The following is a 19,580-nucleotide window of genomic DNA, read 5'->3' as shown; positions in this document are numbered from 1 at the left end:
CCAGCGGCTGACTGGAGTGGCACTGGAGAAGAAGACTACAAAATCTCCCACGCCATGAGGCTCCTCGAAGAGGCATGGAGTGAACGTCAAATTCAAGAGAGCGCTGTGGAAAGGGAGCCAACAGAGGAGCTGGAGAAAAGGTACTCAATGCATAGCTTAAGGGAAACTGGAGGGGCCGAAGGGGGATGTGCACAAGAAAACCCAGAACCAGCCTCCCCCCCTGCGGCTAGAGACATTCCAAGAGCAGGGGGGCCCAGGCGACACCGGATGGCTAAGGTCCCACCCTTAAGCATAAAATATGATGGAGACCCCAGAGGCCTCGCATTGTTTATTATTCAGGTCTGGAATTATATGGAAATATATGGGCCTGATTTAGAGACAGATGAAACTAAAGTGAGAATGGTGTTAATGGCCTTGGAGAAGAAAGCAGCCGACTGGATGGTCGGGCTACATAAATGCAATTCCCCTCTCCTGAGGAATTTTGATGAATTTATGGCAGTCATGAGAAGAAGGTTCGATGACCCTTTGACCGATCGTTGCGCTAGGCTGAAATTTACGGCCCTTAAACAGGGAAAGAAAACTGTGCCTGACTATGTGCAGGAATTTCAGGAATTGTCAGCCTATATGAGGGGTGGTCGGAAGAGGCCTTGTTGGATCAATTCACTGACGGCTTGGATAAAGATGTTTACCAGCAATGCATAAACAGACGCCTTCCCCGTCGTTTAGAAACTTGGTATGAAAATGCAGCAGACGTGGAATTGGATTTAGTCAGACTGCATTGCATGAGAGAGGGAGAAGTTGAGAAATCCCCCCCCCAGCACCTCCTAAACCCCCCTGCCCAAGGAGTGAAGGCAGGGGAAGTTTTGCGGGCAAAGCCAAACCCTTCGCTTGTTTCCGCTGTGGAAAGGAGGGGCATCATGCTATGAATTGCCGCATCAAACTGACTCAACCCGCTCCACCCCGCTGGAGGGAGGGGAAACCGGAGAAGATGCCAAGCAAGAGGAGGGAGGCTGCCTTCGCTGCTGAGAATGTTTCTCGATGCTTCGAGCCAGAGGAGGAGGGAGACGGAAGCCCCAGCTCGTCTGACAAATCTGATGATGAGAATTCTCAGTGCTGGGTAAGTTCCCGATCTGGCCCTATGCTTATCCCAATTGAGCTTAGAGTGCCCTCTTCTGGCGCAACAGAGAAACTTTTAGCTCTATTAGATTCTGGGTGTTCCCGTTGCATGATAAGCCCTGAGATGGTGGAGAAACTGGGCTTAAAATTAAAGACTTTAAAAGTCCCTATTGCTTTTTGCCAAATTGATGGTTCTATTGCGGGAGGCGGCCCTGCTCATTTTTCCACTGAACCCATCGAGATGTGGATGGGTACCCACCAGGAATTAATAACTTTTATTGTGGCGCCTGGGATGGACCAGCCCCTTATCTTGGGACTCCCCTGGCTCCGTAGATGGAACCCACAGATTAACTGGAGAGAGGGTTGGTTACGAATTCGAACAACCACACCCCTTGAGGGGAAAGTTGAAACTCCAGGCTCTGAGACTACTACCCCCACACTGGCAGCCAGGGGGCAGGTGAGAATTGAGGGGGAGGACAGAATTCCAAAGGAATATTGGGACCTCAAGGATGTTTTTAGTGAGAAATCTTCTGATAAATTGCCCCCTCACAGACCCACAGATTGCACCATTGATATTTTACCTGGAGTAAAGCTTCCAAAGCCCCAAATATATTCAATGTCCCCTAGAGAGATGGAGAAAATGAGGAAATTCATTCATAAAAACTTGGAAAGGGGTTTCATTGAGCCAGCAAGACCCAAGGTAGCAGCGCCAGTATTGTTCAGAGAAAAGAAAGATGGCTTCCTCAGATTATGTGTGAACTTCAAGAACTTGAACTGCATCTCAGCTCAGAACCTGTACCCATTACCACTGATGAAGGACATGCTGGCCCAACTGGGGAAGGGCCGTATTTTCACTAAGTTGGACATAAGAGAAGTGTACTATAGAGTCAGAATTAAAGAGGAGGACGAATGGAAAACTGCTTTCAACTGCCCCCTTGGTTGTTTCCAATTTCGAGTAATCCCGTTTGACCTGCAGGGGGCACCAGTAGTTTTCATGCAGCTGATTAATGAGGTTTTACATGACCATCTTTACAAAGGAGTTATTGTCTATTTAGATAATATCCTTATTTACACGGAAACATGTGAAGAACACGTGAGGCTTGTTCGCACAGAGCTAAAAATCTCCGGGCGGCTGAACTCTACGCCAAATTATCCAAGTGCGAATTCCATCAGGAGAAGGTTGATTACCTGGGCTATCGCATCTCCCACAGGGGTATTGAAATGGACCCCGCTAAGATCAAGGCAGTCACCTTGATCTTAGCGGGGTCACTGAGTGGGAGGCCCCTCGTATACTTAAGCAATTGCAGAAGTTTATGGGCTTTGCTAATTTCTATCGTCAATTTATTCCCTTCTTTGCTAAGATAGCTCTCCCAATAACTAACCTCCTTAAGTCTAAGGGAGGGGCCAAACCCAAACCTAGCAAGCCGCTGGATTGGACTATGGACTGTCAAGCTGCTTTCGAGAAGTTAAAGCACCTTTTTGCAGAGGAACCAGTTCTCAAACACCTGGACATGGACGAACCTTTTGTAGTCCAAGCTGACGCCAGTGACGTGGCTGTGGGAGCTGTACTACTTCAAGCTAATAGCCAAGGTAAATTACAACCCTGCGCTTACACCTCTCGCAAGCTAACAGAGACAGAGACACATTGGGCCATTTGGGAGAAAGAAGCTTTTGCTGTTCGCTGGGCTCTGTCCACGTGGCACCATTTTCTGGAGGGCACCAAACACCCTTTCGAGGTGTGGACTGACCATAAAAACCTGGAAGCTTTGAGAACGCCCAGGAAACTTTCTCCTAAGCAGATGCGCTGGGCTCAGCATTTCAATAGATTCAATTTTACCTTGAAATACATTCCAGGGGGTAAAAATTTTATGGCTGATGCTTTGTCCAGACTCCCTCAGTACAACTGTTCTAAGATCAGCGTGGTCCAACCTGTCATTCCCGCGAAGAGCCTTGCTGCTCCTGTTGTTATTAGATGTCAAGCAACATCTAAGGTGGAGGTCACTCAGGACTTTCTTTCTAACCTAAAAAAGGCCTTTACTGGAGATGACTGGTTCCAACAGCACATGGATGAATGCACTATGAAGGATGAATTGCCCTGGATTGGGGCGAAATTATATGTTCCTGTGTCCATTAGACCTATTGTTCTCCAACGGGTTCATGACTCCCGGATGGCTGGGCACTTTGGATTCGTCAAGACTCTACACCTCATCAAGTGGCAATTTTGGTGGCCCTCTTTGAAAAAGGACATTGAGACATATGTTGCCAGTTGTCCCATTTTTGCTGCCGCTAAACGCCCTCCGGGAAAGCCGCAGGGATTGCTCCAGGCAGTAGCTCGCCCAGTGGCCCCTTGGAAGGAGATCTCTATGGATTTCATTGTCGAACTTCCTGAGAGTCAGGGACACACTCTTTCATCCCTTGCTCCAAGATCCCTTCTGCTAAATCTCTCGCTAAGATGTTCATCTCTCATGTTTATCGCTTGCATGGGATGCCTGACCACATCATTTTGGACAGGGGTGTTTAGTTCACCTCCCTCTTCTGGAAAGAGTTTCTGAAGCAGATTGGCTCCGCCCAGGGGCTAAGCTCCTCCCACCACCCTTAGACTAATGGGGCTTGTGAAAGGACTAATTCTGTGCTAGAACAATATTTACGTTGTTTCATCAACTACCAGATTCAGCTTAGCTTTGCTACTGTTCGTTTATAATTAGTAAAAGTACACTTGATTTCAAACAGATGGGAGTTGAGTGGTTTCTTTCCTGATTATTAAATGAAGTCGCATCCGACAGGAAGGGCCTTTGGGTAGGATTTCTCCTAGAATCATTGAGTGGTATCAAATCATTTTCAGTTCCTAGCAATTACCCAAGTAGATTTTCCCCCCATGACAATCTCTCAGTATCCTGATCTTCCAGGTAGGTGCGCTTTTTAAATCATCACTATTAGATTTTTTACTCTTTACTATTTTTTACTATTTAGTATTTTTTACTATTAGACTATTTACCTGTAAGTGCTACTATTAAGTGAAAAGGATAGTGATGGCTGAAAGCACCTTCTCATCATGGCATAAACCAGTTTGGTCACTGTCTCGATAAATTCTTTTGTGGTACCACCTGGGAAGCATTTTATTTCTAGGACTCCAGATTGAATTTTTGAATGAACCAAATTTTAGATCTGCAATAATGTTATGCTGACTACCCAACCATGAATTTGCACTGCTGTAAATTAACTGTTTAATGTTTTTTGTTGTTTGTAAGCGTCTCATTAAATATTAATGCTTGAATGACACGTGTTCAAAATATGACATTGACAGACTACTTTTTGCATGAAAATGTATTAATCAACAAGAAACATGTATGATTATTTACACCGACATCTTCTATACATTTGAGAAATGCTGCAGGCTTAGATTAGTACTGCTCATCAGCAAAGATATATTTCCTGATCTATATTGTTTGGTTTTATCCTATCTCCTCTTTTTTTGTTCCTAACACTAAAACTGATTCAAATTTTAATTATTCCAAGACAAAAATAGATCACACAACACATTTCCCCCTCCCATCTCATATTTTCATAGGCAGATTCAGAATGCTTTTGTAAATGTTCGCATAATGAGCTTTTTGCCAATAATGAGAGAAAATCTGTCAGAGAAGTTGCCAGCATGTACCAAACAGATGGTATCATACTTATGTATTTAAAAAGAATTCTAATAAATTAATAAATTTAAAGAAATTGGGTAGATCTACCCCAAATTCTTCATTGAAATGGGCACATGGTGTGGTAAATTTGATGTTTCTGTTGGTCCCCTGTTGACAGATTATAGTTCAATATTTAGCTCTTCATATTGGCCAGATTGGCAAAATTAGTAATACAAACACACTCAGCACCTCGAGTAAACATTGGGCTAGTCAGAAAATATGCTCTCCAGGCAGTAATGCAGGCTTCTAGATAAACCCACAAGAAAAATAGGCATTTGCTGTAGACATAACAATTATGCATTCTTTCAGATCTGGTTTGGATAAAACTGGATTACCACTAGACAGCAGCCAAGAGGTATAGAAAACATTAACTCTTTGCTTTCATTCACTGGTTATCCAGTGGTTGTTCCAGCACATATCTAGTGATGCTTATATACTGTATCTAAAACATTCCATGGGAAATATAGAGGCGGATGTACAAATGCTAGAATTAACAATAGCAATAAAACTTATTTACTTTATAAGTAAAAGTGCTTTATAGCCCTCTCTAAGCAGTTTATAGAGTCAGCCTATTGGCCCCAACAATCTGGGCCCTCATTGTATCGATCTCGGAAGGATGGAAGGCTGAGTCAACCTTCAGCCGGTCAGGATCAAATTCCTGGCAGTGAGCAGTGAGTTAGCCTACAATACTGCACTCTAATCATTGTGCCATCAATTAGAATGTGGGCTGCTTTAAAAAGTAAATTTGTGTCTATTTTTAAACATGTCATGGAATTAATTAAAAATAAAACAAGGCAGAAAACTATTTTTCCAACCTCCCCTCTCTCTTGGTGCTTTTTTTCCTTATATAACCATCCTCAATGGATAGGCATATGCTAATAGTATTCTTTTCTTCTAATGCTCTTTTGTATGATATATTCTGCTGTGCTGCAAGCTTATTGTCATTAGGTGACATGATGTATGCAAGGCCCAAATTATGCATAGATTAATATAGTAGTGTATATAATCAAGATTAAACCAAAATGTATTCCCTGGAACATCAGTTCAGGCTCCAGGGAATAATGGATCTGAATACTGTACTGTATATATAGTGAGACTGTTTGTAAACAGATTCTGGATTTAGTCTTGCTCATCCATTATACAAACCAGAGCACTCATAGGAGAGGGAGACTCTCTCAATAGCAGCCTGACACTTTTAAAAATAGAATGGGGAAGATACATAAGGAAGTTGGTAGATTTATGTTGAGATAGGGAAGAAGAAATATGAAAGAAAATGTGTGGTAGCCCCAATAAGGGTAAGATAAAGTTGCAGTTTGGTGCAAGACTCCTGTTCAATCCCTTTCTGATTTCTGAGTCTAGGAGGCTAGAACACTTCCAACCTTGATCCCAAGTTGGTGTTGCTAAATCACCAAATCAATTTATGATACAATAGTGGTCATTCATGAGATTGTGGTGAGAAAAGAGTTGGATGTTGCATCAGTTAACAAGACCTGGATGTAAAGTTCTATAGTTAGCCCTTGGAGAAGCTATCCAGAAATTATTAGGAAGTAACTTTGGAGAGGGCATCCAGATGTTATTAGGATAATAACAGATGCAGAAGAAGCATGCATTAAACCAAGTGGCAGCAAAGTATTAAAAAGTATTAAAAAGATACTGGCTCCTCCAAACTTCCTGGGGTATCAGTGGAGCAGAATGGAAAACATACACATATTTGCAAGATTTTGTTACTCTAGTCTATTTCAATCAAGCTATCCTTTCAAGTCAGTTTCTCAATCCATCTACTTTAAAAGCCTGAAAGTTCTTAAGGTTTCACCAACCACAACTTTCATGTGATAGTGAAAGTGATGATGCACTTCTGAGAAAGATTTCTGAGATCAATTCTGTGATCTGGAGGTCCACTCCGGAGTCAGGATGTCAATCCCTGTATGTTTTGTTGCTGAAAAAACAGACTGGAGGGCCAGTTCATGTATCAACCACTCTGGAAAAACACTCATCTTGGGACTGATAGATGGGATGGATGGATGGATGGATGGATGGGTGGGTAGGTAGGTAGGTAGGTAGGTAGGTAGGTAGGTAGGTAGATAGATAGATAGATAGATAGATAGATAGATAGATAGATAGATAGATAGATAGATAGATAGATAGATAGATAGATAGATAACCATGCTTCCCTGAAAATAAGACAGGGCTTTATCTTCATTTTACCCACAAAATAAGCACTTGGCCTTATTTTTGGGGAGGACTTATTTTGAGGTGCAGGAGGCAGCGAGTGTAGTTACCTCATGGCTGATGCTGTGTTGCAATATTTTCGGAGAGAGCTTATTATCCGGGGAGGTCTTATTTTCGGGGAAACAGGATGGATGGATGGATGGCAGGCAGGTAGACAGGCAGGCAGATTTGACTTCTCAGTGTGGCCTACAGACGTAACATTTGCTGTGGTCATTTTTTTAAAATACCGACTAGGATCAACCTTTAAAGTTTAATCCAAATCGCCTAACTGCATCCTTCACTAACTTACAACCACACAGTAATTTTTAATGGTGTGCAAAGATGTCTTCATATTGGGATAGAAAAACACAAGCCTCTTTCACAAAGCAATAAAACCAAGGCGAAATTGGAAAAGAGGCAATGATGAACTTCTTTCATACTGTTATAAGAGAGAAAAATAATTGGATCTGTCCCGATTCAGTAGTAACCAGGAGTCAAATTTAATGAAAGGGTGCTGAGATGTTATTAGGTTACAAATCTCTCTAGATATTTAAGAGTAGCTCCACTGAGATCAGTAGGATTTAAATCAGTGTTAAACTAGCTATTTCCTCAGCTTTTTTTTAAAAAAAATCAATTCTTATTCAATTTGGTGGAAAAAGGGAATAAAATTTCAATTAAATATTTATGGCTGGACATTCAGGCATACACATTATTTATGTGACATACCATCTCTCAACCAATCCACCATCTTCCTGGCTCTCCCTCATTTGTGAAAAAGTAACATGGAAGATTTTTGTTCCTTAGAATATAACTGAAATGTAAGAAGCCAGGAGACTGATCACTTACTAGTGGACAAAACATTGGACAAGAACAGACCAAAACTCACAGTGATCACATCACTGAGGTGCAAAGGAAAATTTGACTTCAATGGAAATTCCCAATATTGGGAAATTTGAGTATTGGGGACATGGAAAAGAAAGGGGCATTGCCATAGTAATAATGGATGGATGGGAATGAGAGGGAAAAGGGGCGGGGAAGGATGGATGGATCCAGTGCATAGGAAAAGGCTGGTGCACTTTATATTTTAAAATTAGATTGTTCTGCTTTCTGAATTATATCCAGGATTGGCAGATTGGCTAGGATTGAGTAGGACACACACACACACACACACACACAGACACCCAAACATGCATGTGCGTTTATTACCAGACCCAATCAATCCAATGGATAATTCATTGCTGTTTATGGATTGTAATCTACAATACTGGTCCAAGGCAGATTGGTTTTAAAAAAAAAAAAAACCTTCTGTCTAATAGTCCACAATGTACTACACACCGGAGAAGGGGAGGGGTTAAGGGTTTGTTTATTCATCCAAATGACATTACTTTTTGCTTTTTTAAAATGTACCTTGGATTTTGGAACTAGTGGGGGATTCTATTGCTTTGCAAATGTTTGCAATTAATTATGCGTTTTCTATCTTTCTATCTGATCTGGTCCCATTCGAGCATTGGTTAATCAGGTCCCATGTTCTATTATCCCAAGAGAAAATAGTAGATTCTACAGGCCACAAGAAGAATAAGAGTATCAGAAGAATTCAGCACAGGATTCTGAGAGGTGTAAAATAGATCTCTCTCTCTCTCTCTCTCTCTCTCTCTCTCTCTCTCTCTCTCTCTGTGTGTGTGTGTGTGTGTGTGTGTAGATAAATACCAGGCATAAAATATAGCCATTATGACTTTCCACTTTGTTTAATTCCCTCTTATAAAGGTGGCAGGCTTCATTATACAGTCGCTTGACCCATCAAACCCCACAATTTATAAATTGATTGATAGGCCTGCTACAGGGCTTCCATAACTGAAGAAGAATCTACTCAAAGTTTATTTTACCTGCCATGGATTTCCAGGAAATGAAATATTTTAGAATATTGTTATATCCTACACCTTCAAATGGTAAATTACTAAAAGGTAACTTCATATAATTTTATCTTGCTTTGTCCTACTTTTTCCTAAACCCAAAAGGCCTTTACAATGTAATACGACAGTTGTTCCTTCAGAATTATCAGGGGCGTCAAACCCAGCCTGGATGCGTCATGCACAGGCCATGCCCACTCAGCTCCGCGAAGGGGGAAAACATTGCAAAATGTCATGTGACAGCAACCTGGCAACCATGCTCCAGATCCCTGATCATTTTGATTACTTTCCTTCCAGTTTTTAAGATGCTGCAACTGGAACTCTGCAAAATATTCCAAGTATAGTTGCACCATAATTCTGTATGAGAACATTGTAACACTAAATGTTTTATTTTGTATTATTTCTTCAGTGTTCCCAACATGAAAAATATTAACTTCAGCAAGTTTATGTTTCTGATCTTGCCTTTAATATGCAGCTACCTTGAGGAATTGGTATCCTTGCTTCAACTGTATCCATCCTTTTGGTATAATAATTCTTGGAGTAAAAGATATCAATACTAATCTGAAATTTATATCGATCAAATCAATGATTCATAAATATTTATAGTTCAGCACATGCTGAAATTACAGTGATTACTTACATGTTCCCAATTAAATATACCTAGAATTACATTATTGCAACAGCAGTAATTATATCCAATCTTATTTATATTAACTTATTTGAGACTAAGCCTCATGGAATTCAGTAAGGTAGGATTCTCAGCCTAAATACACAGAGGATTGTGCTGTGACACAGAAGTTTGCTTTATCAAAGTCAGAGGGGCTTACTTGTTGCTAGGCTGGACTGGAAGAGTGCAGTCCTGTTACTGTTAGGAGTCAGGACATCATCAGCCAAGATTAATTATTTTGGATTGCCTCCTAAGTAAGGTGACCAGACATCCCGCTTTTGGCGGGACACACCTGCTTTCCAATGCATTTTCCCGCGTCCCGCCCGCTTTTTTAAAAAGCACGCTTTTTTTGGCGCTAGCAGCTCCCGCCCATCAGCTGCTAGCTTGCTGGGCTGGCTCATCGTTCTGTTCTCTATCCTACCTCCTACCTACAAATTTAAGCCAGCCCAGCCTGCCGCTCACAGATTGGATTGGCCTGGACTCCAGCCAATCAGTGAGCTGGCTGGGATGGAAAACGCGGCGTGCTTAAAGTTTTCCATCCCAACCAGCTCACTGATTGGCTGGAGTCCGCTTAGCATGCCGCATGAGTCCCCCGCCCATCCGTTGCCGCTCGCATGGGCGGGGTAGCGTAGCGAGTGAGCGAGCTTGCCTTTCCAGCTCCACTTCCGGACAAGCTGTGGGAAAACCTCTGCGAAAAGTGCCACCTGGGGCCGCCGCTTCTCCGAACTCAGAGTAAGTGACGGGCGGGGCGAGTGAGGGGGGGGTGGCGGGATCGCCACCCGCTGCACTGCAGCTGACTCACCCCGGGCCGGGCGGGCTGGGAGGCTCTGGGCATCCGGGCGGGAAGAGCACAGAGAAAGGCAGAGCGGCGCTCGACGCGACTCTGCTATTTCTGCTGGAGGAGTCCCTAGATAGGGAAGGCGGGTGGCGAGGCAGAGCAAGGGAGCGCAAATGGCGGATCCCGGGCTCATATGCAGAGGGAGCTCTCCAGGCACAGGAGCGCTGGAAAAGTGCTCCGCTCATGCACCCACCGGGACGGAGCACGCTCGCTCCAGCCCTGCCTGCCGGCACGACTTTGAAGTGTTGGCTTGCCGCTTGCCTTCCACTTCGGCCCGCGCGGAAGGCAATCCAGCCCTTTCAAAGTCATGCCGGCAGTTTAGAACTTGCCCGTCATTCAGCGAAACATATTTCGCTGAATGGCGGCCAAGGGGCACGCTAAAGTGCCGGCATGAGTTTGAAGGGCTGGCTTGCCGCTTGCCTTCCACGTCGGCCCATGCAGAAGGCAATCCAGCCCTTTCAAAGTCATGCCGGCAGTTTAGAACTTGCCCGTCATTCAGCGAAACATATTTCGCTGAATGGCGGCCAAGGGGCACGCTAAAGTGCCGGCATAAGTTTGAAGGGCTGGCTTGCCGCTTGCCTTCCACGTCGGCCCGCGCGGAAGGCAATCCAGCCCTTTCAAAGTCATGCCGGCAGTTTAGAACTTGCCCGTCATTCAGCGAAACATATTTCACTGAATGGTGGCCAAGGGGCACGCTAAAGTGCCGGCATAGGTTTGAAGGGCTGGCTTGCCGCTTGCCTTCCACGTCGGCCCATGCAGAAGGCAATCCAGCCCTTTCAAAGTCATGCCGGCAGTTTAGAACTTGCCCGTCATTCAGCGAAACATGACTTTGAAGTGCTGGCTTGCTTGCCGCGTTTCCCCGGAGCGCTCGGGCTCCTTCTCTGGGCAGAGTTGGAGCCTATCCTCCACCTCCTCCCAACGGAGGGGCGCCCTAAAAAAAAAAAAAAGGAGCCAAGCCGTTCCAAAGATTTGAAGGGAAGCAACCAGATCGCAGCGAGGAGAAGGAGGAGGAAGTAAATACAAGTATAATAAATACAAGTATTTATTATACTTGTATTTATTATACTGTGGATTTGGTCTGCATCAACCTGCCGCCTCCCCTCACCAGGCAAATCGCGGTGAAAACTCTGGGTGAGTCTCCGCGGAGAGCTTGGCGGGCAGCTGGCTGGACTTCTAAGAGGTGGGGGGGAGGAGCGGCAGCTCCTTGAAATGGAAAAAGGCTTGCTTCCCCCTCCCCAATGAGACGCCTTCCACGATAATAGGAGAGGAGAGCTAAGAGAACAGGGCGGGGGTTGGGAGAAGGCATGGGACCGGGCTCGGATTTGCCATTTGAGAGAGAGAGAGAGAGGAAGGGGGAGAACACGAGTGTGTGTATCCCTCCTTCCTTCAGCCCAACACTCTAGCCCGGCTTGGCTCCCGCTTCGTCTCTCCTTCCTCTTCGCTTCTCTGTTCGATTGTTGAAAGTGGGAGCCAAACCGGGTCATTCCTTCCAAGAGGCAAGTTTCCGTTCTCTTAGCTACGTTCTGCCTTGTGATTGCTGTCTCCAGGCTCTCCTCTCCTATTATCATGGAAGGTGTCTCATTTGGGGGAGGGGGGGCAGGCCTTTCTCCATTCAACAGATCCAATATACAGAGTTTTATTTTTTGGCCCTAAAAATATTGTCACTGAGGATGACAGAAATTTCTTCATCATTGCTATTGGCCTCAAGTAGCAAATAATTAAACATGGTTTTTAGTGTACTTAGTTAGCTATCTGCTTTTTAACATTACATGGTATCAGTTTCAAGAATGCATGCAATCCTGAAAATTTGTAACAAACTTGTTGAAGGGCCTATGAAATATTTTCTAGTTTAGTGTAGAATAAGTATTCTTAATAAAAGAAAAAGTCATTTTTATTTAATCAATTGCATTCCTGTTTATAATGGCATTAATTAACTAAACTGGAAATAAATCTATGTTTTGCTAGAGTTTTAAAATTAAAAAACCTTACATTTTGTTGCTATTATTTTAATCAGAGTTTTGCCAAGTGAAATTATATAATGGTTCCTCATGTCTCTGTAATTTTCTAAATCTCATCCAGAAGTACCACAGAATCTGGCATTTTCAGCAGAATGATGCTGATGCTAATAAAACATCCTGATTTTTGGTGAAAGGATGGAAAGAGGAAGGAAGGAGGAAGAGAGATCTAAAGAGCAGAAAGACAGAAGGCAGATAGGCAAGAGGAAGGAAGGAAGGAGAAAGAATGGAAAGGAAGGAAGGCTAGAAGGAAGAAGAGGGAGGGAGGGAGGGAGGGAGGGAGGGAAGGAAGGTGAAAGGAGGAAGGAAGGAAGGGTACTTCCACTTGTAGGCCTGGGACTGAATGCAGGAGGAGTCTCTCCATAGGATCAGCTGCTCCTCTGATCATGGTCTATGAAAATGTTACTGCCTGCCTGATGCAAATTTAGACAGATGGTGCTTTGGGCTGCCCCTCAAATCCCCCCTTTACTCCTCCCCCTGTAGAATTCAGCCCCCTGAGTTTTGCCTTTGAGGGGCATGTGTGGTTATGGCGGATGGCAGAGTCAGCTGGAGGTTGAGAGGGGATTGGGGCTTTTGTCCGCCTGTGGAGTTCTCCCCATGGACAGGATGGGATGTTGGCATGAAAGGGATCCGGGCACAATCTCACCTGTTCCAAGTAAAGTTGCCTTTTGCAATTGGCTACCGGTAATCCTCGACTTACGACCAGGATTGATCCCCCAATTTCTGTTGCTAAGGGAGACGTTTGTTAAATGATTTTTGCCTCATTTTGCGACCTTTTATTGCCACGTTAAGTGAATCATGGTGGTTGTTAAGTCAGGAACATGGCTGTTTAGTGACCAAAATTACAATGGCATTGAAAAAAGTGACTGATGACCATTTTTCACACTTAGCGACCATTTTCACACTTAGCGACCGTTGTGGCATCCTCATGGTTACGCGATCAAAATGTTGATGTTTGGCAACAGATTCGTATTTCTGATGATAGTTTGAAATGGTGACAGTATAAATTATTGCTGGTATAATACTTAACAATGGTTTTTAAGGATTTCTTTTATTTATAGAATACCTTTTTTATTATTTTGGGGGGATTTTTACTTTTAAATTGTTTATAAAATGTATTTACTACAAGAAATGTTCCTTTTTGCAAATGTGATCTTTGCAAATCTTTGTGATGCAATATGTTCAGACCAGGTTTATGTGTCTCAAAGTGGCTGCTATTCTATGGGCAGGCCAGGTTGGTGCAAGGCAGCTTTGCCAGATTTGGTGTGTTTCACCCTCATTGAATTTTATATCGTATAAAGAATGGAAGGAGGAAGGAAGAGAAAAAAGGAGGAAGGGAGTGAGTGAGGAAAGAAGAGGATGGAAGGAGGGAGGAAGGAAGGAAGAGAGGGAAAGAGCAGAAGACAGATAAGGTGAAGGTAGATCAGCAAGAGGAATGAAGGAAGAAGTGAGGAGTCTCGAGGAGGGGAAAAACATTTAGTGACCAAAGTTACAATGGCATTGAAAAAAGTGACTGATGACCATTTTTCACACTTAGCGACCGTTGCGACCATTTTTCACACTTAGCGACCGTTGCGACCATTTTTCACACTTAGCGACCATTGCAGCATCCTCATGGTCACGTGATCAAAATTTGGTTTGGCAACAGATTCGTATTTATGCTGGTTTCAGTGTCCTGGGGTGACCTTTTGACAAAAAAATTTTTTTTTATAAACCCCCCCCCCCCCCCCCCCCCCCGGTCAAGGGTGTCCCTCTTTTCCAATCTGAAAATCTGGTCACCTTACTCCTAAGGCTACTTGGAAGATTCCTACATATGTTAAGTTTTCAGCCTGCCTTCTGACATCTCAACATTAGGCATGACTAATATATTTCAGGACTGGATTTTACAGAGTGTTACGATAATCTGCGGTCAACAACACCATAATGTTGTGTCTATCACAGCAAAAACAGAGTATTAATGGAGCCATTAATCACCATCAAAACTGTATTAAGAGTGAAGGTAGCCAAAAAAAGCTTAACTGACAGCAAGTGGCCATAAACCTGTCCAAAAACTAATTTGATTACCATCATACCAGCATCTGTGCCTCTTATGAGGGTTCATTTTTTGATGAAATTAAGTAGACAAGCCATTCATGCGTATAATAGACATCTAAATCATGGTAAACATGTTCCTGGCAACAGAAGTAGTTAAAGAAAGTGTGAAACTGTTTGGTAGGGTGTGTTTTGTACACATCAAACTGAAGGCATTTTCTCCTTCCTTGCTTCCTCCTACGACAGTTGATTTCCAATAGTTAAAGCTGTATTATGCTCAACCACATTGATGCCAAATATTGCAAGTGAGAAGATTTTTTTTCTGCAGACAAGACTGAAAAGCAAGGGAGTATGACAAGTTACAAGATATGTATTAACAATTTGCTCTTTACCAGTTCTAAATCCACATAAGCAGTCTGTTTTCTTGAAAAGCAGTGGGATCAATTAGGTGCTGGAAGACTATCATATGTGGGCTGCAAGAATCCAAATGATTGCCAGGCAGAAGTAAAATGTTTGAGTGTTGGGTACCCCCCTATGCTATCTATTACTCACAGGGCATTTTCCAGCAGAATATGGTAGCCGTAGAGAGGTAGTGCAGGGGTGATAAGATATAGTTTTCCAGATGTTGAATTCCTACCATCTCTAGCCACTGTGGACAATAGGGATGGATAATTGAAATTGCAATCAAGTAACATCTGGAAGGAAAGGCCTTGGCCAATCTATCATATGGAATGCTGCGGACTGTTTATGAATAGGGTAGTTAGATGATTATATGCTTACTGATAGGCCTCTAGAATAAAGGCTAGGGTTTCCACCAAATTCACTGAATTCCCATTATTGCCAATCTGTTGCACAATAATTCTATCAGATCTATCAATGGCTATATTATGTAGCAATGTAACAATAAAACTTCTGGTTTGGAGCACTGGAATGCTTTGGAGTAGTTGCCTCATTCTTTTTACATAAGTGATCTGAAACGGTTTTGTATCTGCTCCTATCTTAGATTAACCTTTCTTGGCCTGGGGCCGCACCATCTCTAATTTTAGCCATGCTAGTTTGGAATTAGGTTTGCAGAGATTCAGATGTGATGGGAGGTGGAGTCATGAGATGTTTATCTGCTCAAGTCTTTTTTTTAAAAAAAAAATGCACCTCATGTTTTTGCCTTGCAAATTTTTGCAAGGATCATTTTATTGATTATTATGATTTATTTTTTTAACTGAGGAACTCAAAATGGTATACATGGTGTTCCTTCTTCCTATTTTTCCTATAGCAATTTGACATTCAGTTGGGTTGGGCTGATTGACCCAAGCTGCCCCAGGAGTTTCATGGCTAAGAAGGGAGTAGAGCCTGCAAGACTCATTGCAAAACTAAAATCAAAATCTATATAAACACTTTCCTTGTTTATAATTGCCCAACAAAATTAGAAGCAAGTTGGAATAATTTCTACAAATCAGAACTTCTGCAGATCTCTCTAAATGTGGCCCCATAAACTCTATTTTTTTAAAAAAAGTATATGTTTTAAAAAATAATTGGAAATTTTTGTGAACTGCAGCTTCTAAATATGAACGTCACTACTAAACAGGAGTTTCAATGAAACTTTATTTGATTCCTGTGACCTTGGTTTGAATCTTTAATAGCCAAGTGGAAATCATATTCAACTATATTCAACTACATACATACAGTACATGCATACAAGCATGCATACATAGATACATATCCCGGAAGAAGATAACCACTATTTTTATATAAGTCCCAAAAAGATTGACAGAAACACCTTCATGTTAATCAAATAGAGGACTGGGAAATATCTACAGACCCCTTACATCCTGGACATAAATTGTTTCAACTTCTACCCTCAAAGCATTGCTATAGGGCACTACACACCAGAACAACCAGACACAAGGACAGTTTTTTCCCAAATGCCATCACTCTGCTTAACAACGAATTCCCACAACACGCAATAATTTACTAAGAATGTATTACTATTATTCTTATCTTCCTTCCTAGTATCTATCTCTCCTCACTTATGACTATAACCATGTTGCTTGTTTCTTTCACTTTATATTGTTTTTATTTGTTTCCTCAATTTGATAGCTTATTAGTAACCTTGACTATCACTAAGAGTTGCATCTTTTTATTCTTGATGAATATATTTTATTCTCCTTATGTACACTGAGAGCACATGCACCAAAGACAAATTCCTTTTGTGTCCAATCACACTCAGCCAATAATATCTTCATGTTATCACCAGGAGTCAAAATTCATTTAAGATAGTGGCCCACAAGAGACCAGGGACCGGTTCCATGTTTTGGGCATCAGAGACCGGGTTCGTGGGGAGAGGTTTTTCTGTGGACCAGAGGGAGTGTGGTTTCGTGTGCTGCCCATGGATGTGGCTTCACTTGTTCTCGTTGCTTAGTTTCTGGCATGGCGCAGACAGGTGCCAATCCACGGACCAGAAGTTGGGGACCCCTGATTTAAGAAAAACATACTTCATTTAGCTCTTTATTTAATTCTTTAGAGAATTTCACTCATTTTCTATCCATAGAAACTAAACAACATATGAGAGACACATAAATCTACAAACAACACATCTTTCAAGACAGCTTGAGTAACATTTATCTCTGTTACTTTTTATGAATCACAGCAATGTTAACAGTGAACATCTTGCATTTGCTGTAAGCAGTGCCTAAAGCCATGGGAAACTGCCTGCCACTCAAAAGCTGATGTCGTGTCAGCCTCTCCGTCTTACCTGAGTCTGCAGATGGGTTTTTCCCCAGGTGGGTTTAGGCACACGCTCCTCATTAATCATTGCTTAAGTTTCTCTCTGGGGGAAGACCCCAGGTTAGACATCATTTGGAAACAAATTGGGTGAAAAATAGCTCTGACAATAAGGAGCCTTCTCAGAAATCCCTTGTGAAAACAACAGCGGTGTGAAAACAGTCTCTTCCAGGCCTCTAAATGATCTGTCAGTTAGTGGATGACATTATAATCCACTTTTATGCTACGGATAGGAATAAGCCTGCTTTAGCTTTCCTTTAGATTTCTGCATTGATTTTAAAGCTTTAGTAGCAATTTAAAAAATGAAAATCAGAAACAAAAGCACTTAATGGTCCTAACAGAATTCACCACAAGATATTTTTAGGCCATACAGTTTAGAACTATCTATGGCATGTTTTTAAGCCAAAGAAATTGAAAGGATACTGAAGAAGGAATAGCAATATTATTGTGGATGATGATGATTGAAAGTTTAAAGTTTAATAACATTTATATGCCGCCCAATCCCGTAGGACTCCAGGCGGCTAACAATACAAATAAATCAAAAAGAAGAGAAGGAAAGAAAAGATAGATTTAAAAAACACACCATGCACTCCGTTCCAAGTGGGGCTGGACCATATTTTGGGGTCAACAGCCCCAGGCCTGCCAGAACAGCCAGGTTTTAGTGGCTTTACGGAAGGCCGAGAGAGTGGGAAGGGTTGGATCTCTGTGGGTAGATCATTCCACAGGGCCGGGGCAGCTACAGAAAAAGACCTTCCCCGAGTAGTCACCAACTGGCATTGCCTGGTCGACGGTACCCGAAGGAGGCCCAATCTGTGAGATCTTATAGGTTGTTGGGAGGTATGTGGCAGGAGGTGGTCCCATAGGTATCCAGGTCCTAAGCCATGTAGGGCTTTAAAGGTAACGACCAGCACCTTGAAGCGCGTTTGGAGACCGATGGGAAGCCAGTGCAGCTTGCGGAGGATAGGTGTAACATGGGTGTACCTAGGTACACCTAATATCGCTCACGCGGCAGCATTCTGGACCAATTGTAGTCTCCGAACACTCTTCAGGGGCAGCCCCAAGTAAAGCGCATTACAGTAATCAAGCCTAGAGGTGACGAGAGCATGAGTGACCATTGGAAGTGCCTCCCGGTCCAGGTAGGGCCACAACTGGTGCACCAGGCGAACCTGGGCAAAAGCCCCCCTGGTCATAGCCGACAGATGGTATTCTAATGTCAGCTGAGGATCCAGGAGGACACCCAAGTTGCGGACCCTCTCTGAGGGGCGAAGGGTTTCGCCCCCCAGGCTAAGAGATGGAATATCTGGTCCGTTCTTGGGGGGCAACATCAATAGCCACTTGGTCTTGTCTGGATTGAGTGCCAGCTTGTTTACTCCCATCCAGACCCTAACATCCTCCAGGGACTGGCACATCACTTCTACCACTTCGCTGAGTTGGCACGGGGCGGACAGATACAACTTGGTATCGTCCGCATAGTGATGATATTTGATCCCGTGCTGACGAATGATCTCACCCAGCGGCTTCATGTAGATGTTAAATAGGACAGGGGACAGGACCGAGCCCTGAGGCACCCCACATTTTAGGGGCCTAGGGGTCGACCTCTGTCCTCCAACCAACACCGACTGCAACCTATCTGAAAGGTAAGAGGACAACCACCGTAACACGGTGCCTCCCACTCCCACCTCTCCCAGTTGTCGCAGAAGGATACCATGGTCGATGGTATCGAAGGCCGCTGAGAGGTCAAGAAGCACCAGGATAGAGGAATGTCCTCTATCCCTGGCCCGCCAGAGATCATTGGTCAACGCGACCAAAGCAGTTTCAGTGGCGTAACCAGGCCTGAAACCCGACTGAAAGAGATCTAGATAATCAGCTTCATCCAAGGTCCATTGGAGCTGAAAGGCCACCACCTTCTCAACAACCTTCCCTACAAAAGGGAGGTTGGAGACTGGACGGTAGTTGTTAAGAAAAGCTGGATCCAGAGAAGGCTTCTTAAGGAGGGGTCTTACCACCGCGTCTTTAGGGGCAGCGGGAAAGATCCCTCCTGTAGAGAGGTATTAACAATCCTCTGGAGCCAGCCTCGTGACCTCCCTGCTGGTCGAAACCAGCCAGGAGGGACATGGGTCCAGTAAACAGGTGGAGGTTCTTACAGCTCCCATGGCCTTGTCCACTTCCTCAGGAGTAGCAAGCTGGAACTCGCTCCAAGAATTCTGATCAAGGCCCACTCTCGGCATCTCTGCAGGTACTGTCCAAGTGGAGTCCAGGTCCGTCCGAATCTGAGCGACTTTGTCCAATAGAAACTGAACAAATTCCTCGGCTCTTCCCTGCAATGGTTCA

The 19,580-nt window shown here is 43.4% G+C and overlaps 1 long non-coding RNA gene across 2 annotated transcripts in view; it reads right to left on the bottom strand.

Annotated features, from left to right (window-relative positions):
• Positions 1 to 16,635: 16,635 nt before the first annotated feature.
• LOC116508500 overlaps positions 16,636 to 19,580 on the bottom strand; it is a 90,817-nt gene continuing 87,872 nt past the window's right edge. For both annotated transcript variants that reach the window (XR_004255347.1, XR_004255348.1), the window contains exon 4: positions 16,636 to 16,940. This is a non-coding gene — a long non-coding RNA (uncharacterized LOC116508500). The remainder of the gene's footprint in view (positions 16,941 to 19,580) is intronic.

This window comes from Thamnophis elegans, chromosome 4, assembly GCF_009769535.1.
Source record: "Thamnophis elegans isolate rThaEle1 chromosome 4, rThaEle1.pri, whole genome shotgun sequence".
Lineage (NCBI taxonomy): Eukaryota > Metazoa > Chordata > Lepidosauria > Squamata > Colubridae > Thamnophis > Thamnophis elegans.
This window is presented reverse-complemented; position numbering and strand designations above follow the sequence as displayed.